The following is a 13,482-nucleotide window of genomic DNA, read 5'->3' on the forward strand; positions in this document are numbered from 1 at the left end:
GGCAACAACAGCAAAACTCCATCTCAAAAACAAACAAACAAAAAGATTGTTTCTGAAGATCCCCTCACTCCTGACCCCACTCCTACTTTTGATCTCATAGTTGAATATATAAATACAATTAGATAAAATGTTCTTCAAAAACTAGCATAACTTCCCCTCAGGTGGGAAAATTGCTTATAATATTAATAGAAAAATGTCACATTAGAGACCCATCAGTAATGTTCCAAGTGCCTCTCCTCTTTGCAATAGACATGTACCATGCCAGACCAGTGACCCCAGGTCTATGAGATGACTGAAAACACTGCTGTTGGGAAGAACGAGCAGTTTTGTAGAAGCTTTTCTATAGAGGCTCTACAGAGGCCAGCTACTAAAACGGTTGTGTTTGGAATGAGAGTCCCTGAGTTTTATCGTGCATTTTCCTGCAAATTAAACTAAGAGCAGGGATTTCCAAGTTCATTAAGCATCCTCCCACTCTGACACTGGCGGTGTTCTAGCCACCCCTTAGATTTTAGTTTTCAGTGACTTCAAATTAGGAGCCATGGGACTGACCTATGGAACGGTTTGCAATAAGTCTGTCCAGTTCAGCCCCATGTGGGTACTGCACTTCCTGAAATCCATAGGAGACATGGTTAATTGATTGCAGCATTATGCCCTACATTCTTTTTTACACAGCATTCTTCCCTGTTATTTCCACACTTAGTCTCAGAAAATTTCTCAGCACCAGTTAATGGCAGTCAATACAAGTTGACTAGATTTCACTCATGAGAGGAAACTCATTTGCCATTCTAAGCCAAATTCCTTTTCCATTAGACAGCTTATTGTATTTAAAGATAGTACTATACTGTACCCTGCTCCCCTTCTACCTCAAAAAGGTCTTCCCAGAACAGGTTAAATGTCCTCAGTTCCTTTAGCTGTGTTTGTCTTCTTTCCACAGCTTTCCCTACCATCAATCTTGCCCTCCCCTCACCTATAACGTGCACAGGTCAGAGTTATTGATTGTTTTACAATAGATTGCCAGAACTGAGTTTCTTCTGCAAAGATGATATGATTCCCAGAACTTAGTTTCTTCCCCAAAAAGGACATGAACATTCTCCCTGGTTTTGCTGTTAATACCGCCTAGAATTGCATCAGCTTATTTGACCAAACTATCAGACTTTTACCTCTTACAGAGCTTGCAGTAAGTTAACACTTTTCTTAATGTAGGTGAACTGTTCTTAATCTAGATTTCCCTTGTCCTATTGTTTTACAGTTGATTTCTAATCCCAAGTACAGGGCTTTCTTTCCTATTCACTTAACTTTTATCTTGTTAATTCCACCCAACTCTCTTAGCCACAGAGATCACTTTGAATCCTAACTTCTGTCTTCTAAGAAATTCTAATAAACAAACTCTTGGTGATATTTTGATTGTGATAAGTTGTCTTCATTCAAGTTATTGATTTAAATGCTGAGCTAGACTAAGTTAAGGTCAACCCCAAAGCCTGATATATACATATATATATGTGTGTGTGTGTATATATATGTGTGTGTGTATATATATATATACACGTGTATATATATGTGTGTATATATGTATATATGTGTACATATATGTGTGTGTATATATGTATATATGTGTATATGTGTGCATATATGTATATATGTGTGTATATACATATATGCATATATGTGTGTATATACATATATGCATATATGTGTGTATATACATACATGTATATATGTGTGTATATACATATATGTATATGTGTGTATATATACATATACATATATGTATGTGTATGTGTGTATATATACACACACATACATATACATATACATACATGTGTGTGTATATATATATATATGTATATATCACACTTCCACCTACTGGAGGCCTTTACTCTTTTGATGGTAGATTCACTGATTTCTGGTCCCATGCTTATGTTGATTACTAGTTAGTGTATGTAGACTTCTTAAATTTAAGGTGTTGAGAGAATTCTTCATATCACAAAGTTGATTTCTTTAGTCTTCTCCCTGTCAAAGACCAGGTTGCCCTAGATATCAGAGACAGCTGCAGTTTCCATAAAAAATAAAGGTCCTGTCTGCCTCTCATTAGCCACCAAGCCCAGTTTCTTGTCATGGAGGATTGCTTCATAGGTAACTTTAAAACTTCAGTAACTTCTCACAAGGTTGCTGTCAACCACCTGAACATAAACTTCATCATGGAGCCTCTGAAACCCCTGAGTTCTCAGCACGGGAAGTTTCAGAAGGCTCTTTGCACTGTTGAGTCTATTTAACACTGAAATCTCACCAGGTCTGTCATTCTTGCATTTCAACACTGTCTACCCTGCAGCCCCTGCCACTACCCACCAGTACCATTCTGCAAGCATTGAACACTAACGGTGTACCAATTTCTGTATTAGTGGTTGGGATACACAGTGGAGAAGAACCACCCCTTGTGTTTTTCTCACACTCTCATTTCCATATTGCTGCAGACATCTTCACCCTGATGCCTCATTGCCTCTATGCAACAACTTTTCTACAGTGGTTTGAAACTCATGCCCCCGGCAGATGAACCCCCTTTGTCCCCAGTCTCTTAATAGAATGTGCCTTCTAGTCATTTGCTGACACTTCCTTGAGTTTCCTTCCTTTTCTCTCATATCTGCCGGTTTTCCTGGCTTTGGCTTACATTAGGTTCCTACTACCATGGTAAAAAATTATTACAAATTTAGTGGCTTAATAGAAGACAAGTGTATGATCTTACACTTCTGTAGCATAAGTGCAACACAGATCTTGCTGGGCTACCATCTAAGTGTGCGCAGGACTGTGTTCCTCTTGAAGGCTCTAGAGGACAATTTGTTTCTTGTACTTTCTAGCTTCTAGGGACCTCCTGCCTTCCTTAGCTATAGCCCTTTCCTCCATTTTCAAAGCCATCAAGATCACATTGCTTTTACCTTTCTTCTGTCATTTCCCTCTGACTTTCCTATTTTGCTGCCATTTTCTACATTTAAGGCTGTTTTAACAGTGTTGATCAAGCTGGATAATCCTGGGCAATCTTCCTATCTTAAGGTCAGTTGATGAGCAACCTTAATTTCTCTTTGCCATGAGCTGTAACATACTCACAAGTTTTAGAGATTGGGATCAGGCCATCTTAGAAAACATTCTGTTTGTTCCCCTCAGCCAGACATTTGGAAACTATCCTAGGTTCTCCTCTTGTCCTCAATTTCCCAATTTAATCTATTATCTAATTCTATATAGCTAACTCCTGAGGGCCTCTGGGACAACTGTTCTTTGGAGATGCTTCAAAGGCCCCTATTAAAGCAATGGAAAAATCGAGCAGACCATGAATACACACTCATGCCAATGCAGGTATGTCGGTCATGGCAGTTGTTTTGTTTGCATTATATACTGGAATTCAAAGTAATACTTGTTTTGTGGGTGAAGGGAAGGTGGAGGATGTCAGAGAAATTTTATTAAAAAAGTTGAAATTGGGTTGGGCATGTTGGCTCATGACTCTAATCTCAGCACTTTGGGAGGCTGAGGTCTGCAGATCACTTGAGGCCAGGAGTTCAAGGCAAGCTTGGGCAATATGGTGAAACCCTGTCTCTACTAAAATTACAAAACTTACCCTGGCATGATGGTGCATGCCTTTAATCCCAGCTACTCAGGAAGCTGAGGCAGGATAATCTCCTGAACCTGGGAGGTGGAATTTGCAGTGAGCCAAATTCCCTTCCTATGACAATGGGGTCATTTTCTTCCAGAGTTTCTAAATCTTCCACTGCACCTTTCAGTTTTTCTTTGCCAAAATTGAATGAAAAATTACAGCCTTCTTTCTTACTCAGCTATTTACAAAAGCAAAACCAAATTGGCAACTAAAGATGAGCATGGAATTGTGTAAAGTAAGCTCTGTCTTATCTTCTGCCCATCTGTGTAATTGGTAACAGCACCCTCATGCAATTGCTCCTTGAGTTTCCTACTGTCTGTCCTCCTGCTGAGTTAGCACCATGCTACCTACCCATTTGTGGCTTTTCATACAGGGATGAGTGTGGGGATGCATGTTATCTCCCTTACACACACACTGACACACCCACATCCACACACACATGCAAACCACCCACATCCAAACACACACACACATTTGACCCCCCCACCTTTTTGGTGCTGCTGCTGCTTCAATGTTTGTGCTGAAGAAAGTAGCAAGCACTTCTTTTGGCAAACTTCAGCTCTAAAATTCAGCCCAGCAATAATTCATTATATCATTGTTTACTTTATTCAATTTTCAACTCCCCATCCTTTCTCCCTTCACCTTCTCTGGAGAATTATTGCCAGGTTGTCTAGTTTTTCACAGCTTTTGTATCATTCCTGTTTGTCTTTGTTATCCAATTTTTCTATCGCAATCTGTTTTTCATCTGTTTTCTAAAGCAGGGGCAAAGGTCTTCTTTGGAAGATCGATACTGAATATTGTTGGCTCTGTGGGATACCCTGGTTGCAGATACTTAACTCTGCCATTGAAGGGTGAGAGCAGCCTGGAAAGTAGTGAGAAAGTGGACTAGGCTATCATCCCCCACCTCACTTGGTATTGTGAATCCTACTTCATCATGCCAAGAGTATTTGATCTGCCTTTCCTTCAACAGCCATAACCCTCCAATTCTAAAGTTAAAACTGTCAGCTGTGACTTGGTTTTCTTTATAAAATGTATCACTTATTAGCACATACATATCATGTTTCTTCTGATTTCATCGTGTGTATGTGAATCAGCAGAAGGCCCAGTGAGGCTTGATGATCCTTGGCTTCTAACCCACCTCAGATGCATCTTGCAGGAGTTTGACTAACTCCTTGTTTACTCAATTTCCACCCCATGTTGAGAATTTTACCAGTCACCACTTCTCAGTTTGCATTTGGCCTTCCATGTTATTCTAGATAATATTAATTGAGCATATCCTGTGAGTCAGACGCTGTGCTGGGTACTTTACCATAAGGTGTTACAAAGTTACCACTACTCCACAAAGGAGAAAACCAACAATAGATTAAGGGCTCCCTGTGGCCATCTTGCAAATAAGTAGCCGAGCTACATAGAACCTAACTTCATTTGATTTCAAATCCTTTGTGTTAAAAATACAACAATGGGGTTACCACTAAGTATACCCCTCCACGTTCTCACCCATCCTTTATTCATCTATATTTTAATTTTCTGTGCTAGAAGCCATGGAATCGCTTATATTTTTCCCCAGTTTCTCATAGGCTCATTTCTTTTGCGAATCTGTTGAAGGTTTTTCTTTCTTTTTTTTTTTTGAGTTAGGATATTTCAGTTTACTGCCATATGAGGTAATTCTCCCCTGTCAGCCTCCAGAGTAGCTGGGACTGCAGGCATACACCACCACAACCAGAAAGTTTTAGTATTTCTGTGGAGATGTATTTTTTGTAGAGAAATGTTTCTTCTTTCATGCTGTTGCCTGGGCTGGTCTCAAACTCCTGGGCTCAACAGGTTGTCTGCCTCAGCCCTCCAAAGTGCTGGGATAGGCATGAGCCATTACACCTGCCCCAATCTGTTCAACTTAGTTGTAAGATCTCTCCGTGCCACAGAATGTCTTCCCTTTTGGATTATTGCTTTCATCTTTTACAGAGTAAACATTTTTCTTACAAATTGGTGTGTCAAGAAGCACATCATATTCTCTTTTATTTGCAAGGACATATATTGACAACACATGTCGTTCAGGTAGAAAGAAGACAAACAGAAGACAAAGTGCTACATTGCCTCTGTTTTCTAGGTAAGTGAAATGAGTGAAAATTGGTTTTAGCTTCCCCCAACAGATGCCTTATGGAAATTTCTAAGGCAAGCTAACTAATTCCTTGGTCTTCTCACCATTCTGTATGGTCCTTAACTTACCGTCTACCTCTGTTAAATCTTCTAAGTGTCAGTGCTGGTGTTAAGTGCTCCAGTCCAAGTGAAGCCTAGCTTACTCCACCAGACACTCAGAGTCCCTTGAGCTCAATGTGCCATACTTTCAGATCCTGAGAATGTTGTCTGTGATTTTATGTTAGAGGTCTTCTAGTTTTCTTATGGAAATACATAGGATTCTACAAGAAATATCAATTATATAATTTGTTTATTCCAGAAATCACACATCTTCACTAGTATGCAGGAAATGGTGACAAGATTAGTGGCGTCTTCCAGGTTTAAGTTAGAAAGCAAAACAAATGAAGAATTTTACACTTCTGATTAGTCATCTTTGAATTTCAATATTGACTGCTGAAAATATGTATGATTTTTTACTTCATTAGGAGCCACATATCGAAGACCATGTCTAGGAGCTTCTACTTTGTAATTGTTGGCCACCATGATAATCCAGTTTTTGAAATGGAGTTTTTGCCAGCTGGGAAGGCAGAATCCAAAGTGCATGTGGAAGCTTAAATTTCATAAGAATGTTTATTCTATTGTAATAATGTAGTGTAATGTGATTTTAGAACTAGAAGAACTGGACAGAGGAGGTAAATGAAATCCAGCACAATTAAATGAGACTTGTTCTGGAGTCCCAGACACTGACAGAAGCCGGACAAGGAATATCCTATGACTTCTTTATGTATACTTTAATTCAGCACAGACTAGCATGACCTCTGACTTTCCCATGATATTCAGTTCACTGTGTCATCCACCATGAATTGCTGCTGCTTGAGAACTTACAAACCTAGTCCACCTGTAGCAAGCTGCAGCCTTGAAATGTTATCCATGAGTGTTCAGGCACTTTTCATGAATCATATTTTTCATCAGGACCTACTGGGTTTCATCCATTAAAATTCAGGCAGTTTTTATGAATCTTGTTTTTCATCAGGACGTATGGGGTTAAAAGTGTGACCCTCAGTGGCGCTTCCTGGCTGGGGTGCATACATGCATGCTTTCCTCCCCAGTGACCACCTTGGCAATGCATGGGAAGCTCAAAAGCAGCACCAGAGATGATGACACCCAACTTTCTTGTCAAGAATATTTCCAGAAACCAGGCTTGGCTCGAGAACATGTCATCATTCAGAGCAAACAGGCCCACAGAATTTTGACATGAGAGGAGCCTCGTTCTTTCCAATTTATGTTTCTAATACATTGCCGGCACGTTTGCACTGTTTCAAGCACCCAAGTCAGCTTTAATGATCTTTGAGGAATTGATATTGTAAGTTATTTGCAATGTATGTTTAAGTGTGTGATAGTTTTCAACTATTCAGGACTTGCCACCAAAATATGATAGACAGGATTAGGTGCCAGGTGTTGTTGTGACATTATTTTCTCATATTATGAGAACACTGCTCATTAAAACTTGTGTGCAGTACTTGTAGCAGTATTGCTTTCTGGGATGCAGCTACTTGTATATAATTTCAGTGCATTCCACTGGCCATGTGGTGGAGAAAGGAGCACACATAAAAATAATTTGTTGCATATATTGATTTTAATTCTTTCTCCTGCTACCATTCACCTTGTTAAGGCATTTTGACAATTTGCTCCTAATCTTTCAGGATTGATCATCATTGTAAAAGAAACCACTGCTTGATCAAGACACAAAAACATCCATTTATCTGAACATTCACTTAGGTTTGTCATGACAACATGAGTGAAGTAAAACATGCTTTAGATGTCTGAGAGATTTTGGGGCAATAGGCCACCCTCCTCCAGCCCAGGATTGGGAACAGCTTCCTTGGCAAGGAGGCTGTCTCTGTTTCCTGTGCCTGTTGTAACAAAGTACCAAAAATGTAGTGGCTTTGGAAAGCAGAAATTTATTGCCTCATTTCTGAGGGCCCCTGTCTAAAATTAAGGTGTCAGTGGTGCCATGCTTGCTATGCAGGTCTTAAGGTAAGAATCTGTTCAGTTTCTCTCCCAGCTTCTGGAAGTTCCCTGGCTTGCAACAGTGTAACTCCAGTCTTCCTGTGTCATTTTTCTTGCTGTGTGCATCTCCAAATGTTCCTTTTTTCTAAATGTATGAGTGGTTTTATTAGGGGTCCACCCTACTCTAAAATGATCTCATCTGAAATAAGCATATCTACATGTAACATCTCCTTCCAAATGAAGCCACATTCTGTGGTACTGTCACTTAGGACATCAACAAAGAAATTTTGGAGAGAATACACTTCAACTCGTAACTGAGGTGTTATTTTTAAACTATATTTTAAAAGAAAGAATTACATATAATGTGAAAACTGACCTCTTGTGTATGTCTTGACAATAACAAACAAAGCAAAAGCAAACTTTTTTTTTCTGCACAAGAAAACCGTCTATAGAATTTACAGAATGAAATGTCAGCATTCCTCATTCCATGTGGATATGTTAATCTGTTGTTTCTCACATGTCATTTACCGCAACCATCGTCATCTGCACCACTTCATAGCTCATGCTGCTCTCGACCTCATAGATGAGAACATGTGGCTTTTGAACAATATGCACTTGAAAAGTGTGGACAAGTCCAGCAAGTGGTTTGTGTTAGCATTCATTACTGCAGGGCATAACTTTACCTTTTTAGTAAAGGTAATTAAATAAAGTTCAGGTTCAAAAACTAGAACATGGAACACAGATGCCAGGCTCTGAGATTGTACACTTCAGAATGTATTTGTATGAATGTAAACGTTTCCATTTATGGGGATATTTTTGTTTCATTAGGCCAGAAAATATGTTGTTGAACAGCTAATTTTTAAACCAAGTCTTATACACATCAAAAAGTTTATCTGAATCATATTAAGGGTGATGTTACTTTATTTTGTAGTTATTTTTTCACTTAGAATGGTTATGTTCTCTTTCTGATAAAACTAAGTTAATCTTAACCCAGTTAATGTATTCAACTCTTCCATCACAAATACATGGCATGTGACTAATCTGAAGAATAGGTTATCAGTGAACTGGTTGCCTTTTGTTTTTTATTTCGAAGAAAAATATTGCCTTAATTATGTCACACATGAGATTTATTATGCTTCATGGCATAAGGCAAGAAGATGGAATAAATCACTTCTTTACTGATGTTTATGATTTACATATAAAAGTAAGGCATGTTGTATAATTTTTAAAATCCGATGATAGAAAAGAATATTTGATCTTTGTCAGGAAACTGGCCTTTTGAAGTAACTCCCTTAGGCTGCACAGCTTACCTTTCAGACTACTTTTTCTCATCAGAACTGTCTCTGTCAACTCCCTTGGCAAGCAAGTCTTCATAGCGAGTTGAATAGGTATTTAGGAACAAAACTTATGATACTAATTTATAGAATATTGTGAAGGCAAATTGTTTTTATGTTTTCCCTCTTAGTGTTCATGGTTGATTTTATTAGGGAATCCTAAAGAGAGCAAGCAGCCTATAAAAAGGAAAACTAACTAAAAATTTAATTTAAATTGTTTTCATCTACTTTCAAATAAGTAGCTGTGCTATTAATAGCGATCATGAATTGGCAGGAATTGAGTTTTCTATGATCAAATAGTCATTCAAGAAGAATGGTGCCACTTGTTTATTTGGTTTGTTTGTTTATTTGTCATTCTATTGTTTTTATTTTTGTTGTTGTTACGAAGTCTCGCTCTGTTGCCCAGGCTGGAGTGTGATGTATGATCTTGGCTCACTGCAACATTTGCCTCCCGGGTTCAAGTGACTCTCCTGCATCAGTCTCTGGGGTAGCTGGGACTACAGGCCCCAACACCATGTGTGCTGAATTTTTGTAGTTTTAGTAGAGACAGGGTTTCACCGTGTTAGCCAGACTGGTCTCAAACTCCTGACTTCAGGTGATTTACCTGTCTCTGCTTTCCAAAGCCCTCAGATTACAGGTGTGAGCCATGGTGAGTGTCTTAGGTAGCTGATTTTAATGTTAACAATCCAAAAATAAATGCCAGAGTCAAGATTTGGTAGATAGATTTAAAACTAACATATTCTGCAATTGGCAATGAAATGTGATAGCACATACATTCACATTAATTCATTTATACATTTAGAGATGTTATAAAAATGTATAGTCAGTATACACAGCAGTACTAAAGAAGCCAAGGAAACGTGTGTAGTGCTAAGTGTTGCGTACATGCTTCTGCCAGTGGCTAGGAATAGTGGTCCTGTTGATTATTTCCTTTCCCTCAGAGAGTAAACTGTTGATACTCATAATTGCAAACAGTTGTAAGGCAGTTTTTAGGAGAGTTGTCAAAGAAAAGCCAGGATTACATTAACATTTGTGCTCAACCTTTTAGATGCATCGGAGGCCTTTTTTTTTTTTTTTTTTTTTTTTTTTTTTGACGTGGAATCTTGCTCTGTTACCCAGGCTGGAGTGCAGTGGCATGATCTCGGCTCACTGCAAGCTCCATCTCCCAGGTTAATGACATTCTCCTGCCTCAGCCTCACGAGTAGCTGAGACTACAGGCGCCCACCACCACACATGTCCTTTTTTTTTTTTGTATTTTTAGTAGAGATGGGGTTTCACCATGTTAGCTAGGATGATCTCAGTCTCCTTACCTCATGACCCACTCGCATCGGCCTCCTAAAGTGCTGGGATTACAGGTGTTAGCTACTGGTCCTGGCCCAAAGGCCTCTATTTAAAGCAATAAAAAAATTCAGCAGACCACGAATACACCGTCATATCAGTGCAGGTACTTTTGTCACAGCAGTTGCTCTATTTGCATTATATACTGGAATTTTCAATAATGCTTGTTTTATGGGTGAAGGGAAGTTGGAGGAAGTCACAGAACTTTTATAAAACATTTGGAATTGGCCTGGGCATGGTGGTTCATGCCTGTAATCTCAGCATTTTTGGAGACCAAGATGATATACCAGAGAAGCCTGGGAATGGTCTCTTTGTTCCTATAATAAGATCTTACTGTAAAATAGGTAATGTCCATTGAAAAATCAGATTATACAACCCATGCTAATGTTGAGCACTTGAAAAATGTTTTTTCCATTCTGAATTAATTTTAAGCAAGTAATTCTAAGTTTTGTCTTGTGTCCTTGTGTGAAATGCTACCATCATTTTACCCCACTTATTTAATTTTTAAAATAAAGGTGTTTATTCAAGATTGTGGTAGTTTAAAGTGCCGCCCACCACAGCTGTTTTTGTTCTATTTCCTTTATTGATAGTGTGGAAACTAATATGATGCCTTAGCATGTTATACAGCAATCATATTGAAACAAAGTAAATCCCAGAGCTACGGGTGCAGAAAAAGGTAAGACTTGTCTAGAAATCTGGGAGTAATTTCAGCAAACATGTATTTTTTTTACTATGGTTGTTCCTATCCTCAGTGAGCATATAATCCCAAGGGTTATGATGAAATCCAGCCAGGAGCAGCAGGGTGACTGATAGCAGGAAGATATGGCTCAGCTGCACCACAGTGGCACATTGAAAATAGCCTTTTCTCCAGGCTAATGAAAATGAGGTAGGAATTAGTAATCCACATCCTGGGTGTATAACAGTAAAGTTGAGTGCCAAATTTCATGTGTGACCAATTCTTTGAAGGAGCTGGAAGGAAAGTGGAATATTAAGTGGGACCTCCAATGTGGGCTGTAGAGAAAAGTATTGCAGTCATGAAGGTGTGAAGGAGAGCACTGGGGCACATGGGTTGAACTGTTAGCTGATAGATAGGAGTTGATCATGACGAAAGGTAAGCTGGCGAAGCTTGGATCTGGTAGATGATGTTCCCTGAAGGCTCTTTAATGTAAGAGCAATGAAATGAAATCAGTCTTAAAATCAGGCTCCTCTTAGCATCTGTATGTTAGCACTAGGTTTGTTAACTGCTTTAGTGAACCAGAAGAAAGGTACATTTGGAGTTTCATCCTCTTGTTATAGCTGGAAACTTCCTAGGATACTTCCTTTTCCATGGACATAGATACTCTCAATCCCTGTTTTGTCCATGCTGTACTTGTGATCTTTAACTTTTCAGTCACTTCAACCCTTCCTGGTTGTCAGTCCAGAGTTCCAGAGAGCACTCACTGTCCAGATTCCACCTTTCACTGGGTACCACACTGGTGTGTTTCTCTACTTATCACTTTACTACTCTACATGACATGTTTATTGTGAGAAAACTTATGTGGTGGTGTCATAATATGAAAGTGAAAACTTAGGTTTGTACAGAAATGTAAATAGTTTTCTTTTAAAACAAGAAACAGTAGAAATGTTTTATCTTCAACCAGGAAACTTTCCCCAATGGTGAAAATTAACAAAAATATTTATTTGATTGGAATGGAATTGTAATTTTCTATCCTCTACTTAGCACATTGTAATTGTTACATAAGTTATTAAATGCATATTTGTCTATTCTCCAAGTTCTATAGTTAGCCTTTTTCTATAAACTGAACTCTCTCTATGGAAAAGCTTTCCATTCATAGCTTGAATCTAGCGGGATATATGACATAGTGTATGGAGCAACTTCTGCACCACTGGGAACCACCTTTCTTTCAAACTATGGAGCATCATCTATGGTTCTTCTGTCCAGGGTTGCTCTGCAGCTGCTTCTCACTGCTCCTGCTGCCACTCACCACCTGCTTTGTTCTCCTATCATTTTCTATTGTATTTTTTATCAAATGTTTCCAGATGACAATATTGGGTGGGGTCAGGAAAAGAAATGTTTTGATGTAATTTTTCAAAACTCCCCTCCCTATATGACAGCCACCTCCCCTCACCCAGTATGTCCTTTGATATCCCCATCACTCCCCAGTTGCAGGTCTCATCCACATTCATTCCAGGCTTCAGTTAACTTACATAGAATCAGATAGTCACCAATTGCACAGAATATGAATAGCCACAAGAGGCCACAATTTGCTTTATCAAGTCTGATCATTGCAGCAAGGATTTTTTTGAAACAAACACAAAAAAACTTGAGAGTAAATCACTAAATAATATTCAACAACAGAGGAGACACTAAGGAAATACATGGGATAATGAAGATGTCTTCACTTATGCTCTGACAAAGTACAATCCTTCTTAGTATTTCTTTTGAGAGTGATAAAGTTAGCTTGTGTCTTGTGTTAACAAGGAATGGCTTAATTTCAACTAGAAGACTTTCCACAACAGTGAAGAAAGTAACACAAATATTAACTATCCCATTAGTGGAATTGTAATTTTGTATCCTCCACACACATGTTATAATTGTTAAGTTATTAAATGCAGATTTGTCTTTTCTCCAAGTTCAGTAGTTAGCCTTTTTCTGAAAACTGAACTCTGTCTGTGGAAAGACTTTTTATTCATAGACAGCTCAAATTTAGCTGGATGTGTGACAGACTGTATGAAGCAACTCTTGTACTACTGTTGGCCCTCCATCCTTCTGGGGCTGTGAAACATGATCTATTGTGTTAGAACTTCATTAATGGCACACAAATGATGAGTAATTACTAGTGAGAGTAATTCCAATGATATGTAGAATGAAAATAAAAAAGGTTAAGTCATTTTGGAAAGGATAAAGAAGTAAATTAAATAAGAATGCACTGCAAATACATTAGATTCTAATCTTTCATATCTAACATTATTGCTTTAGGAAATCATTTTCTTTCACCAAGAATATAATGCTAATTGCATAAAAAT

This window comes from Gorilla gorilla, chromosome Y (assembly GCF_029281585.2).
Source record: "Gorilla gorilla gorilla isolate KB3781 chromosome Y, NHGRI_mGorGor1-v2.1_pri, whole genome shotgun sequence".
Classification (NCBI taxonomy): Eukaryota; Metazoa; Chordata; class Mammalia; order Primates; family Hominidae; genus Gorilla; species Gorilla gorilla.